The sequence below is a fragment of the Saccopteryx bilineata genome, chromosome 3 (genome assembly GCF_036850765.1).
Source record: "Saccopteryx bilineata isolate mSacBil1 chromosome 3, mSacBil1_pri_phased_curated, whole genome shotgun sequence".
NCBI classification, from domain to species: domain Eukaryota; kingdom Metazoa; phylum Chordata; class Mammalia; order Chiroptera; family Emballonuridae; genus Saccopteryx; species Saccopteryx bilineata.
Window position 1 is genome coordinate 51,703,639 of NC_089492.1, and position 9,862 is coordinate 51,713,500.

Sequence of the window (9,862 nt, forward strand, 5' to 3'; positions counted from 1 at the left end):
ATATTTGTTCATTAATTATTCATCACATTTTTAAAAATTAGATCCTGTCTCTCACACCCAATTATACATATTCTTTGGGAAGAGAATGCCTTTGTCTTGTTCATTGTTGCACCCCCAAGTCTTACCTTCTTATCTGTAACTTGGGGACATTTAACAATACCTGGTGAGTGAAGAGATCTGCATTTTGGCTTTCTCAAGGCTGTGTTGGCTGCACCTAGAGTCTTAAACAAATGTAACTGATCCTTTCAGCTATAAACTCATTGTAGGTTGATCTCTGCTGTTAGATCCACAAGAAAATAAGTTGGTTGCAATTTGCCAGTGCATTTCTAGTTAATATGACAGAAATGCCAAAGCATCACCCACTCAAGATGCTTTGTAGCACTACCAATAAAAATCACGGAAAACACATTTTTCAACTTTAAATGTGCTTTACTAGTAGTTACAAGCATAATGTTTACATTGAGCAGAATGACAGATAAAATCCTAGTATGTTCACTAGTAGTGCTTTATATCAGTGTATAATAGTGTACATTTTAGCAGTTTATTTTTTTTTTGTATTTTATAAGATTTTCTCCAATATTATGATAAAATATAATACTTCTGACAACCTGACTCTCTCCACATAAGCAGTTTTTCTCACTGTGTTCAGAGACACAGGCCAGGTTCCCCTGGCAACCGGGGTGGCCTGAAGGCCTATTAATGCTCTACCCATTTTGACTTCTCTTTATTTTGGCCATTAACTTGGTTAAAAAAAAATAAGGTCAAAGTAATGGCGTGGTAGGCAGTGATGCCGATAAATCTCCCCCAAAACTCAACAAGATCTTCAACCAGAAACAGAAAAACCTATCCTTGGAGCCTCCAGATGTTTCGCAATATACCCGAAGGTATGGTCGAGCGAAAAATTGGCTAAATATATAATCAAACCCCGAAGGAAATAAAAAGTAAGAAATGCTCCGCTTTCCTCACTAATCTAAATAGAGCTGCTTTCACTGGGAACTGAGAATATAGAAACTAAGGCGGGCAAAGGGGATGAATAGATCCAGGCCGCGGCACAAACGGCTGAACCAGGCTGTGGCACGGAGATCCAAGCCAAGGAAAAACTGTGCCTGTGGCAACCCAGGCAATAAAAGCTAACACTCGCACCAAACCCAGACAAAGAAAGACAAGTGGGGCAGCAATTTTCCCCGATCACCTGGTCATGCACGCAGATAGTGGGCGAGATATTCCTCCAAGTGCCTCGGCAGTGCGCGCCCGTGTTATCCCACAGAGGGACAGAGTCACGGGCCTTTGTGTGGGCCAAAAGCAGAATCTCCAGGCCGCCCCAGTGCCCTGAAAAAGCTGCGCATGGGGAGGGAGCCAGAGCCAATTAAAAGCTGGAACTTTTCCGTGCGGGCAGGGGTTTCACTCAGAGTGTGAGACTGCCGGCCTGATATCCTGGTCTGCGCGTGCAGATAGTGAGCGAGAGTTTCCTCTAAGCGCCCCGGGAGTGGGTGCCCACCCATGTTACCAGACAGAGTGGCAGAGCCAGAGGTCTTTGAGTGGGTGGAAGCCCCACCTGATTATGCTAGAAGCTCTGACTGACTGAGCCTTACCCAGAGCCCTGTGCTGAGTGGGAATAGAGTGGGGAGTTGCCAGCTCTTTGAGCCTCTTACTATCCAGGCAGAACAGCAGCAACCCCATAGCTGGATTACCAGGATACTAATTCAGGAAGGAAAGACTAGGAGATAGGTTTCAGGAACATGAACTCTCTCACTGTCGGAGCCTATAAATGCTAATGAGCCTTGACTGCCAACGAGACTGAAGCACAATACATGACATCGCCATAGAGACTTATCAACTGCAAACCTCTACCTGAGCGTGCCAAAGGGGCAGAACCCGGGGTACAGAGTCACCGACCAGGAAGAGGGAGAGAAAAGAAAAAGCAAGAAGATAACCTCTCAAAATCAAGAATAATCCGCAGACTATATAACCTATCTCATTTTATTATATTTGTTCGTTTGTTTCTCTTATCTTCATTCTTGATTTTTATTTCCTCCTCCAATTTGGTCATTTAACTCTCTGCTGGTCTTACTCTCTCCTCTCCTTGAACTACACTACCCATAAATGTTACATCTCCCATTATCTTTTCTTTCCTCTTCCTTTCTCTCTATGAGGGTTGCACTCCAAAATCCTTAACTCTGTCTCTTCTTTTTTCTTTTTTCTTCTTTCAGTGGTAACCTCTTTTTTTTCTCTCTCTCTTTCTTTTCTCCCTCTATATTAGTTTCTTCCTTTCTCCTTTACATCTCCTCTCATTCAAACCTCAATAATGAACAAATTATTTTATCTGGGACTCAAACTTATGTTTGTGGCATTTTGGGGGGTTTTTACTTCACCTTCTTAACTCACTAGCAGTGCTCCCATCCCTGGCTCTCCATTTTATCTAGTTCTTGTTCCACTAAATACAATAGTAATTTTTTAATTTATCCCCCCATTTTTCTGTTTCCCTCTTATTCCTCTCATCATAACTCTTAGTCAACCAACACCTAAAAGCAAGTCATTTTATTCTTGACCCAAATTGTTTCCTTATTTGTTTTTTGTGGGTCCATAACCCCTATATTTTTCTTTTTTTTTTGCCGCTTTATAAATTCTCTCCAATTGAGGCCCTCCATTACAGGCATTGTTTGTTCTATTTAGTACAATATAATTCACAGTTCACCACAAGAGTTTCTCAAAAGAGGGGAGAGAAGAGGAGAGGAAAAGAGGAGGGGGGAATAATTTATTTTTTTTAGTTTTTATTTTATTTTATTTTTCTTTATTATTAATTTTAAAAAAACTCCATTTGATTTATTTTTTAACTTTTTATTCTTTATTAAATCTCATTAATACTATCAACAAAACCACCCTCAGATGCCATTAAGGAAGAGAATATCAAATATCATGGATACAAAAGAAACAGAGGTAACACAGATAGCTGAGGAAAAATCTATGGAGAAAAAATTTTAATATTTTGGAAACCTTGGAGTAAAACAACAGAGAATTTAAAATAGAAATTCTAAAAATACTCAGAGATATACAAGAAAACACAGAAAGGCAATTTAGGGAGTTCAGAAAACAACTCAATGAACACAAGGAATATATTTCCAAGGAAATTGAAACTATAAAAACAAATAAAGCAGAGATGAAAAATTCAATTCATGAGCTGAAAAACGAGGTAACAAGCTTAGCTAATAAAACAGGCCAGATAGAAGGTAGGATTAGTGAAATAGAAGACAAGCAACTTGAGGCACAACAGAGAGAAGAAGAAAGAGACTCAAAAATTTAAAGAAATGAGATAGCCCTACAGGAATTATCTGACTCCATCAAAAATAATAACATAAGAATAACAAGTATATCAGAGGGAGAAGAGAGAAAAAATGGAATGGAGAACATACTCAAACAAATAATAGATGAGAACTTCCCAAGCCTGTGGAAAGAACTAAAGCCTCAAATTCAAGAAGGAAACAGAACTCTGAGTTTTCTAACCCCAACAAACCTACTCCAAGGCACATCACAATGAAATTGGCACAAACCAATGGCAAAGAAAAAATTCTCAAGGCAGCCAGGGAAAAAAAGAATACAACATATAAAGGAAGGCCCATTAGATTATATTCCGATTTCTCAATAGAAACTCTACAAGCTAGAAGAGAGTGGACCCCAATATTTAAAGTCCTGAAAGAGAGGAACTTTCAGCCATGAATACTAAACCCATCAAAATTATCCTTCAAATATGAAGGAGAAATAAAAACATTCACAGATACAGAAAAGATGAGGGAATTTATCATCAGAAAACCCCCATTCCAGGAATTACTAAAGGGGGTTCTCCAATCAGATACAAAGAACAACAACAACAAAAAAAAACGAAGCCACAAGTAAAAGCTCCAAGAAGAACACAATAAAACCAAATTTAAACTGTGACAACAACAAAAAGAAAGGGGGGGGGAGAGGATGGAGATTAACAGTAGCAAAGGACGATGGAGTGCGAAAGTACTCACAAAATAGTGCACTACAATGAACAGGGTAGGAACCCTTTTCATTACTTAAAGGTAACCACCATTGAAAAACCACCACAGAAGCACATGATTTAAAAAAGACAGCAACAGAGGAAAGATGTATGGAATACAACCAAATAAAAACAAAAGTTAGAAAAACGAAAGAGAAGGATCAAACAAGACACAAAACTAACAGAAAGCAATATATAAAATGGCAATAGGGAACTCACAAGTGGCAATAATTACACTAAATGTAAATGGCTTAAATTCACCAATAAAAAGGCACAGAGTAGAAGAATGGATTAAAAAAGAAAATCCAACTGTATGCTGCCTACAGGAAACTCATCTAAGTAACAAGGATAAAAACAAATTTAAAGTGAAAGGCTGGAAAACAATACTCCAAGGAAATAACACCCCCTAAAAAACAGGCATAGCAATACTCATATCTGATAATGCTGACTACAAGACAGCAAAAGTACTCAGAGACAAAAATGGCCATTTCATAATGGCTAATGGGACACTGAATCAAGAAGACATAACAATTCTTTTTTTTTCTTTTTTAATAATTTTATTTTTTTAATGGGGTGACATCAATAAATCAGAACACATATATTCAAAGATAACAAGTCCAGGTTATCTTGTCATTCAATTATGTTGCATACCCACCACCCAAAGTCAGATTGTCCTCTGTCACCTTCTATCTTGTTTTCTTTGTGCCCCTCCCCACCCCCTATCCCTCTACCATTCCCCCCTCCCCCTCGTAACCACCACACTCTTATCAATGTCTCTTAGTTTCACTATTATGTCCCACCTACGTATGGAATAATACAGTTCCTGTTTTTTTCTGATTTACTTATTTCGCTTCGTATCATGTTATCAAGATCCCACCATTTTGCTGTAAATGTTCCGATGTCATCATTTCTTATGGCTGAGTAGTATTCCATAGTGTATATGTGCCACATCTTCTTTATCCAGTCATCTATTGATGGGCTTTTTGGTTGTTTCCATGTCTTGGCCACTGTGAACAATGCTGCAATAAACATGGGGCTGCATGTGTCTTTACGTATCAATGTTTCTGAGTTTTGGGGATATATACCCAGTAGAGGGATTGCTGGGTCATAAGGTAGTTCTATTTTCAGTTTTTTGAGGAACCACCATACTTTCTTCCATAATGGTTGTACTACTTTACATTCCCACAAACAGTGTATGAGGGTTCCTTTTCCTCCACAGCCTCTCCAACATTTGCTATTACCTGACTTGCTAATAACAGCTAATCGAACAGGTGTGAGGTGGTATCTCATTGCCATTTTGATTTGCATTTCTCTAATAGCTAAAGAAGATGAGCATCTTTTCATATATCTGTTGGCCATTTGTATTTCTTCCTGGGAAAAGTGTCTATTCATATCCTCTTCCCATTTTTTTATTGGATTGTTTGTTTCTTTGTTGTTGAGTTTTATGAGTTCTTTGTATATTTTGGATATTAGGCCCTTATCTGAGCTGTTGTTTGAAAATATCATTTCCCATTTAGTTGGCTTTCTGTTTATTTTGTTATCAGTTTCCCTTGCTGAGCAAAAACTTCTTAGTCTGATGTAGTCCCATTCATTAATTTTTGCCTTCACTTCTCTTGCCATTGGAGTCAAATTCATAAAATGCTCTTTAAAACCCAGGTCCATGAGTTGAGTACCTATGTCTTCTTCTATGTACTTAATTGTTTCAGGTCTTATGCTTAGATCTTTGATCCATTTTGAGTTAATTTTTGTACAGGGGGAGAGACTGTAGTCCAGTTTCATTCTTTTGCATGTGGCTTTCCAGTTTTCCCAGCACCATTTATTGAAGAGGCTCCTTTTCTCCAGTGTGTGTTGTTGGCCCTTTTATCAAAAATTATTTGACTATATATATGTGGTTTTATTTCTGGATTTTCTATTCTGTTCCATTGGTCTGAGTGTCTATTTTTCTGCCAATACCATGCTGTTTTGATTGTCGTGGCCCTATAATAGAGTTTGAAGTCAGGTATTGTTATGCCCCCAGCTTCATTCTTTTTCTTTAGGATTGCTTTGGCTATTCGGGGTTTTTTATAGTTCCATATAAATCTGATGATTTTTTGCTCTATTTCTTTAAAAAATGTCATTGGAAGTTTGATGGGAATTGCATTAAATTTGTATATTGCTTTGGGTAATATAGCCATCTTGATTATATTTATTCTTCCTAGCCAAGAACAAGGTATATTCTTCCATCTCATTATATCTTTTTTGATTTCCCTTAACAATGGTTTATAGTTTTCATTATATAAGTCCTTTACATTCTTTGTTATGTTTATTCCTAAGTATTTTATTTTTTTGTTGCAATTGTGAAGGGGATTATTCTTTTGAGTTTCTTCTCAGTTGTTTCATTGTTGGCATATAGAAAGGCTATTGACTTCTGTATGTTAATTTTGTATCCTGCGACCTTACTGTATTGGCTTATTGTTTCTAGTAGTCTTTTTGTGGATTCTTTGGGGTTTTCGATGTATAGGATCATATCATCTGCAAAAAGTGATACCTTTACTTCTTCTTTTCCGATATGGATGCCTTTTATTTCTTTGTTTTGTCTGATTGCTCTGGCTAGAACCTCTAGTACCACATTAAATAAGAGTGGAGAGAGTGGACAACCCTGTCTTGTTCCTGACTTAAGGGGGAAAGCCTTCAGTTTAGTGCCATTTAATATGATGTTAGCTGATGGTTTATCATATATGGCCTTTATCATGTTGAGATATTTTCCTTCTATACCCATTTTGTTGAGAGTCTTAAACATAAAATTGTGTTGTATTTTATCGAAAGCCTTTTCTGCGTCTATTGATAAGATCATGTGGTTTTTGTTCTTTGTTTTGTTGATATGGTGTATTACATTATCTGTTTTACATATGTTGAACCATCCTTGAGATTCTGGGATGAATTCCACTTGATCATGATGTATTATTTTTTTAATATGTTGTTGTATTCGATTTGCTAGTATTTTGTTTAGTATTTTAGCATCTGTATTCATTAGAGATATTGGTCTGTAGTTTTCTTTTTTTGTGCCATCCTTGCCTGGTTTTGGTATGAGGGTTATGTTGGCCTCATAAAATGTGTTTGGAAGTATTGCTTCTTCTTCAATTTTTTGGAAGACTTTCAGTAGAATAGGAACCAAGTCTTCTTTGAATGTTTGATAAAATTCGCTGGTATAGCCGTCAGGGCCTGGACTTTTATTTTTGGGGAGGTTTTTAATGGTTTTTTCTATTTCTTCTCTACTGATAGGTCTGTTTAGGCTTTCTGCTTCTTCTTGACTCAGTCTAGGAAGGTTGTATTGTTCTAGGAATTTATCCATTTCTTCTAGGTTGTTGAATTTAGTGGCATAAAGTTTTTCATAGTATTCTACAATAATTCTTTGTATATCTTCGGTGTCCGTGGTGATTTCTCCTCTTTCATTTTGGATTTTGTTTATATGAGTTCTTTCTCTTTTTTCCTTGGTAAGTCTTGCCAAGGGTTTGTCAATTTTGTTGATCTTTTCAAAGAACCAGCTCCTTGTTCTATTAATTTTTTCTATAGTTTTTCTGTTCTCTAATTCATTTATTTCTGCTCTGATTTTTATTATCTCCTTTCTTCGGCTGGTTTTGGGTTGTCTTTGTTCTTCTTTTTCTAGTTCCTTAAGGTGGGAAGTTAAGTGGTTCACTTGGGTTCTCTCTTGTTTGTTCATATATGCCTGAAGCGATATGAACTTCCCTCTTATCACTGCTTTTGCTGCATCCCATAGATTCTGATATGTCATATTGTCATTTTCATTAGTCTGTATATATCTTTTGATCTCTGCACTTATTTCTTCTTTGACCCATTCATTTTTTAAAAGTATGTTGTTTAGTTTCCACATTTTTGTGGGATTTTTTTCCTCTTTTTTGCAGTTGAATTCTAGTTTCAAGGCTTTATGATCAGAAAATATGCTTGGTACAACTTCAATTTTTCTGAATTTGCTGATGTTGTTTTTGTGGCCCAACATATGGTCAATTCTTGAGAATGATCTATGTACACTGGAGAAAAATGTATACTCAGTCACTTTGGGATGAAATGTCCTGTAGATGTCTATCATATCCAGGTGCTCTAGTGTTTTGGTTAAGGCCACTATGTCTTTGTTGATTCTCTGTTTGGATTACCGATCTAGAGTCGTCAGCGGTGTGTTGAGGTCTCCAAGTATGATTGTATTTTTGTCAGTTTTTGTTTTTAGATCGATAAGTAGCTGTCTTATATATTTTGGTGCTCCTTGGTTTGGTGCATATATATTAAGAATTGTTATGTCTTCTTGATTCAGTGTCCTCTTAGCCATTATGAAATGGCCATTTTTGTCTCTGAGTACTTTTCCTGTCTTGTAGTCAGCATTATCCGATATGAGTATTGCTACACCTGCTTTTTTTTGGATGTTATTTGCTTGGAGTATTGTTTTCCAGCCTTTCACTTTGAATTTGTTTTTATCCTTGTTACTTAGATGAGTTTCCTGTAGGCAGCATACAGTTGGATTTTCTTTTTTAATCCATTCTGCTACTCTGTGCCTTTTTATTGGTGAGTTTAATCGGTTTACATTTAGTGTAATTATTGATACTTGTGAGTTCCCTATTGCCATTTTATATCTTGCTTTCTGTTAGTTTTGTGTCTTGTTTGATCCCTCTCTTTCGTTTTTCTATCTTTTGTTTTTATTTGGTTGTATTCCATACATCTTTCCTCTGTTGCTATCTTTTTTATCTCATGTGCTTCTGTGGTGGTTTTTTCAATGGTGGTTACCTTTGAGTAATGAAAAGGGTTCCTACCCTGTTCATTGTAGTGAACTATTTTGAAAAATATGGAACGCTTCACGAATTTGCGTGTCATCCTTGCGCAAGGGCCATGCTAATCTTCTCTGTATCGTTCCAATTTTAGTATATGTGCTGCCGAAGCGAGCACAATTCTTAATATATATGCACCAAACCAAGGAGCACCAAAATATATAAGACAGCTACTTATTGACCTTAAAACAAAAACTGACAAAATTACAATCATACTTGGAGACCTCAATACACCACTGATGGCTGTAGATCGGTCATCCAAACAGAGAATCAACAAAGATATAGTGGCCTTAAACAAAACACTAGAGCACCTGGATATGATAGACATCTATAGGACACTTCATCCCAAAGTGACTGAGTATACATTTTTCATCAATGTACATGGATCATTCTCAAGAATTGACCATATGTTGGGCCACAAAAGCAACATCAGCAAATTCAGAAAAATCGAAGTTGTACCAAGCATATTTTCTGATCATAAAGCCTGAAACTGGAATTCAACTGCAAAAAAGAGGAAAAAATTTCCACAAAAATGTGGAAACTAAACAACATACTTTTAAAAAATGAATGGTTCAAAGAAGAAATAAGTGCAGAGATCAAAAGATATATACAAACAAATGAAAATGACAATACAACATATCAGAATCTATGGGATGCAGCAAAAGCAGTGATAAGAGGGAAGTTCATATCACTTCAGGCATATATGAACAAACAAGACAGAGCCCAAGTGAACCACTTAACTTCCCACCTTAAGGAACTAGAAAAAGTAGAACAAAAACAACCCAAAACCAGCCAAAGAAAGGAGATAATAAAAATCAGAGCAGAAATAACTGAAATATAGAACAGAAAAACTGTAGAAAAAATTAATAGAAAAAGGAGCTGGTTTTTTGAAAAGATCAACAAAATGGACAAACCCCTGGCAAGACTTACCAAGGAAAAAAGAGAAAGAACTCATATTAACAAAATTCAAAATGAAAGAGGAGAAATCACCACGGACACCGTAGATATATAAAGAATTATTTTAGAATAC

General features: G+C 36.5%; 1 non-coding gene across 1 annotated transcript; it reads right to left on the bottom strand.

Moving 5' to 3' along the window:
- Window positions 1–8,843: 8,843 nt before the first annotated feature.
- On the bottom strand, window positions 8,844–8,950 carry LOC136332633 (U6 spliceosomal RNA). Its single transcript, XR_010730800.1, has one exon. It is a non-coding gene; the product is annotated as a U6 spliceosomal RNA (small nuclear RNA).
- Between the last annotated feature and the right edge of the window lie 912 nt (window positions 8,951–9,862).